Raw genomic sequence first — 6000 nt, forward strand, 5'->3', positions numbered from 1 at the left:
CCCACACTCCTAAGGATGTAATTGAGTAACTGTCCCAAAGCATGGAGCAGGCTTTCTACGGGAGGGATGGTATTAGAACTAAGCCTTGAAGAATAAGCAGTGAATTGTAAAGTGGAGCGGGGCGACGAGGGGTGGGGTACGGCTAGCCAGGGACAAGTAATTCCAGGCTGTAAGGAGCTACCTGATTCGTCGTTGAAATGCTTTCAACGTTTATGGCGGATGGTGAGTATGGCCGGGAATGCTGTAAAATCAGGCTGAGCGACCTAAAACAGTCTTCTCAAGGGCGAGCACTTTCTCATCCAAGGCCCTGGGCTCCGGGAGGACCGGGCGCCTGGCACGAACCGACCCTGGACGGGCGGGAACGCGGGCGGGGCGGGGAGGAGCTGTTCCGCGCGGGCAGCGCTCTCGCGCGAAAAGCCACCGCCCTGGCGCTCTTCCCTGCCGCAGCCTCGGCCCTGGTCCCTGGACCCCGGAGGCACATGAGAAGCCCCCAGGGACCGCGAAAATTCTGGCTAGAATTCAACGATCACTCTGAAACGCGCGTCCCGTCCCAGCCCTCCCGCATATCCAGATGCAAATCCACTTGTCGCGCGCCCAGGGCCTGAAAATGTGGGGTAGGGAACCCAGGAATTCTAGCTGTGGTCCCAGCTCAACCCGCCCTCAGGCTTTAACCTCGCCTTGGGCTCCCTCCCAGCTAAAGCCGACGCCATGTCTCCCAGTACAGGTCGGAGCCACACGCCCAAAGTACCCATGAGGCCTTGGGCCCTGAGCCGATTACACGGAGCAGAGGAGATGGGCGTGGTCCGCGCTAAAAAAAAAAACAAAAAACTGCCAGTCAGCCTTCCCCAGCCTCTCGGATCACCGTTACGGCAACCAATGAGCGCCTTCTCCTTGACCGCTCCCGGGAGGGACCTAGCTAACCCGAAGACCTCGGGGAAACAGGACCTATTCTGGGAGACTCGGCAGCCCCCCCGCTGGAGACGCGGATTTTAGGCTTGGGATACCCTCCCAGCTGAGTGGAATTGCTGAAATGTAGCGCCCCTTTGGTTGAGGATGGGATGGGATGGGGATGGGGGCGGAGCAAGGCTGGGGGCGGGGCTGAGCGGAGATCTTTGCCAATCACCGCGAGTCCTCGTACCTCCTGGCCTTGTGCACTGGTCTGTAGCCTAGTTCTTTCCTGGTGGTAACCCCCTTTTTAGCGAATTGAATACTTGTTGGGCTCCTCTTCCCTCCTGGACAACGTCATTGTCTTCGGAACTTCCTTACCTGCCCTTTGCAGTTACTCCAGGAAGTCTTCCTTGACCTCTTCCCCTTTCTGGGTTCACTGGATTTAATATTTGTTCCCTGCATAACTTGTGCATTTTCCTAACCCTGTACTCTTAACTTATTTACTTTTCTGTCTTCCCCACTAGTTTGTGATTCATTTTTGAATCCTTAGCACGGTATGTGGAAGTGTAGCGCTATTTTCTCAATGAAATCTTAAGCAGAATGCTGATGTATTAACCAAATAATAAAGCTCTTCTAGTAGATGTGGAGAGGGAGTGTCCAGAGCCTTGAACCCCCCCAAAAAACCCTTGAGGCACTCATTATTAGTGACTTAAGCTAAATATTCACTTTAATATATAGAAACATGGTTTACCCAGGACATGAAAATTAAACATGTCCAGATCCTCGAGGAGCACTCAAAATCTCATCTTTTTGGACTTCCAGTCTGATTGCACGTTTGTTTTTATTTTTCAATCTACAAACCAAGATATCTTTTGCCTCTTCAGATCAATTCCTCACCCTCTTCATCCACCCTGCTCTGGGCTTGGAAGGCTGACCTCATGGAAGCATGTCAATAGATCCCCTTGCCGCTGGTTTCTATTGGGTTCAGCCAATGACTGGTATAGGCCGAAGATTAGAGGGAAGTAGGAATGTGAGGTTAGCCTGTTTAATCTTCTAGCTCTTTCCCCGTGGGGTTGTGACAAGCTCGCCTGAGTCCATTTAGCTAAGATCTCAGCTCCTGTCATGTAGCCTTCTCTACCTAGTTCTCTATTTCTAAGTTTTGGAACTGCCACCTCCCATTACCTCTTCAGGCTTAGCCCTTCTAAAACCAGATTTGGGGTACGGCAGCCCCTTCGCAATTTCCCTACACCCTGCTCACACTGTTGTAAATAATCCTTTATGAAACTTCCAAACTATCTTAAAGTATGCCATCTGTTTCCTGGGGCTACAGGACTGTAATACAAGACTGTTCTCTTACTGAGGCAATGAAAACAGTTATTTCAAATGGAAACATTTGGAAAGCTATATGATGTATAGAAAGAGCATGGGCTTTGAAGTTAGAGAAAACAGAGTTTCATGTCATTCAATTATTCATATTCATTTGGCAAATGTTCCACAGTCCTATTAATTGTGGTGGATATTTTAAAGCGCGCTATGGCACACAGCCCGTTCTCCAAGAACCCCTTCTTCTCCCACTGGGGTGAGCCCTGGCAACCAAGTTAGTATCACGGAGCATCCTCACCCCATTATCACCACAATCAGTGCAGCGAAGCTGGATTGATTAAGTCCTCTTTCCTGGGAATTTGGAATTGGTGTGCAGTGGGTTTAGTCATTTCTGGGCTGGAACAGGCAAACACTCAAGCTATGGAGCAGTTGTCTTCTTCCATGTATGGGAAGAAGCAAAGAAAGTTGGCAGGCAGGGAGAATCGATTGAAGTCAGAGGACAGAGAAGCAAAGACAGAAGACCATATCTTCAGAGAAAGAGCCTGAGATAATGGCTGCCCTGGTTTCAGTCAGCTTTGGAGGGCCAGCTGCATTCTTGCTCTTGGGTTTTGTGAGATAACCTTGCATCCTTATAATAAACTTTTCTTCCTCAAAATTATTACAGATGGGTTTATATTTCTTGCGAAATAGTTATTACAACATAAAGATATTACTAAGGTAATACCTACCTCAATGTGGTTATGGGGATTAAATGAGATGAAGTATTTCAAATATCTAAGTCAGTGTCTCCAAAAATATTACTTTCTCTAAATGTAAATAGCACCCCATGTGTTCTGAGCATCAGAGGTATCTGTTCTTTGTTATTTCTTTTTTCAAATAATGAGCCCATTTTGCTGTCAGTATTTTTACAAGTTTTTCTTCATTTCAACTTTTCCTTTTCTAAGTGTTGTTCTGTTCATGGTCTAGGTGCTGATAACTTTGTGTTTGTGTTTTTCTGTTTTGTTTGAAGTTTTTGTTCCTTGAAGGATTGAGTTAGTCATACTCTTCAGTTCATGATACACCATCATTGTCCCTGCAAAGAAAAGCCCTCTTGTTTAAGTCTTTATTTCTTTATTCCATCGTTACACTCTATCTCCACTCCCATCCCCACCCCCAACAATAAGCAATTTTCTAATGTGTTTAAATGTGTTCTTAGAAAATAGTTATTATTCAGTAGGCATATATTTTTACATGTACTCCAAAGCTACTGAGTTATATGTCTCATTCTGTGTCTTATGTTTTTCACTAAGCACTGTTTTTCATCTCTATCCATCTTGCCAGATGCTAACATTTAATCTGTTACTTCACGCTGATGCCTAGTATTCCATGGTGTACATTCACCACGTTGTACTCATCCACTCCTCCAGTGATGAGCACCCAGGCTGCCCATGCCACTACAAATAACCCTGCAATGAACATCCTCATATTAGTCCCCTTCTGAACTTGTAAAGAATTTGTTTTATATTACTTAAGAAAGGGATTGCTGGGCTTTAGGGTATGAATCTATTTAATGTGTCCAAGTGATGCCAGCTTGCTTTCCAGAGTGGTAGAACCAGTCTTGCAGCAGATTTCCACAATGCTGACATCTGTAATTATCTAGATTTCTAGTTTTTGCTGGTTTGATAGGTATAAACTAATATCTTATTGTTGGTTCAATTTGCATTTGATTACTAATGGTTTTGATCAAATTTCCATATGCATATTAGCTTTTATCTATTCTTTAAATTGCCTGTTGATATCTTTTGTACCTTTTTTTTTTCTCTTGGGTTGCTTTTTCCTGTTCATTTGCAGGAGTTCCATGTATATCCTAGAATATTACATCCTTGTCAGTTTTAGACAGAGCAAATATTTTCTTCATTCTGCCATCTCCCTATTAGCTTTGTCCATGGTGCCCTTTGTAGAACATAAGTCTTTGTTTTGTTATCAAATCCCCCAGTTTTTGCCTTGTTTGTACTCTTGAAGGTACTGAAATATAGGGACTACTCTCTTATACTTGCTGTCTGCCTGACATCTCTAAATCTGAGTTCAGTGGCAAGGTCCCTGTGGTCATTCCAGCCAGTCCTCTTCATTAGACTCCAAAGTAATTGCACTGACTAAATTTCATTCTTAAGAGAACCCCATCTTCCTTGAGCCCTTTCCCCCTATAGAGTTGCAGGCTGTGAAAATCATATCTTTCAATTATTTGAAGTCAGGCTTCCAGTAGCACTGGACTGCATCTCACCTGACCTCCTTGTCTCTCAGGAAGAACCACATTGGCATTGTTACTTTCTCTCAAGATCTTCCTCACCCTCATTTTGCTAATCAGTTCCCTCTTTGTGGGTCAGAATTAGATCCAGAATCACCATCTTTGCTCTGCCATCTTCTTCCTTCGGAAGGATTATGTTACATTAAATCAACCTTCCCTCACTTCTGGAACTTCTTTGTGCCAGTTTCATGACTTGTTCCTGGAATCTATAATCCAGTTATCTGTTTGGGCAGACTCTGGCACATTTTTACAGTGATGTCATTTCTTTTCCTCTCCTTTGTCTTCACCTAAATAATTCCTTTCCTGTTTCCATTCTCAAGGGTATAAAATCCCATATAAGAGTATCTTCATGATGAAAAGTGCTACTATGACTTTCCTTTTATCATTGTCTTTTGTTTTTATTTTATTCCTCCTGCTTACTTTCTTTTGTCTCCTTCCTTCCTTCTGTCTGTACACTTTTCCTTCATCCTTTCCTTTCTGAATTTTGTAAATGCTGAGAGTAGGGGCTTATAAGTACCGACTTTCTGTAGATCACAGCAGAGAAGCTCTTTCTGTCCCCACAGACATGCAGTGTGTATCACATGACTGCCAATTCCTTTCCAGTTGCACATCAGAACCCAGTTTTGTTTATTTGGAACAATGTTCTACACCTTTTCTCACTGCCATGTCCCAGTCATGAGTCCATCCTACCAAGTTTCTTTGTATCTGTGAGGAATTATTTTCCTTGTTGTATTTGTATATTACCTGTACTTTGTGCACTGGTGTAGAGGCCATAAGTATTTTTTTCCCAACCCCTTTCTACTTACTTTTTACAGAGAATTGAGATGCCAGCTGGGCTACTTCTTTTCTTCCAGAGTCATACTTGATGTCCTCTGTAGTATGAAATTTTGTGGGTTTTCTCAGCATTTCTTTACTTTTCTTTTACCTTGTCTTTCCCACCGCTTGGCCCCCAGCACGTGCGCACACACACACACACACACACACACACACACACACACCATTCCCATTTTAAAATTGAAGTACTCTTAATTCAATTGACGATGCTTACAGAAAACAGATTTTCCTTTCAACCTTCTGAGAAGCACTCTGTCCTAATTCAAGAACACATCATTCCCTTATCATTAGACTGTGAGCAACTTAAGGGCAGAGACCATGATTTCTTGGAATCTGCTCCAGTGTCTACCACCTTCCATGATACACAGTAGGCAGTTGGTAAATACTTGCTGACAGATTGACTCAGTCATGGTTCCCTTCTTGGATGTCTTTTTCCATCGTGCTTATAAGAATTATTCACCTGCTCTAAAAGGAATGTTAACTTGCCCTTTTTATTCTTGAAACTGAGCCACCATAAGCTTCCCTTAGCATATTATAACTACTTACAAGAAAGTAAGGTGCAGTACCATTTAATTGGGGGGGGAACAATACTGATTTATATAATTTAGACAAACAGGATTCTGGTCCTCATACTATCATTAACTATACAACGTTGGGCATGTCATCTCATC

Source organism: Callorhinus ursinus, unplaced genomic scaffold (genome assembly GCF_003265705.2).
Source record: "Callorhinus ursinus isolate GAN/ISIS: 27379988/994484 unplaced genomic scaffold, GSC_fseal_2.0 scaffold44, whole genome shotgun sequence".
Classification (NCBI taxonomy): Eukaryota; Metazoa; Chordata; class Mammalia; order Carnivora; family Otariidae; genus Callorhinus; species Callorhinus ursinus.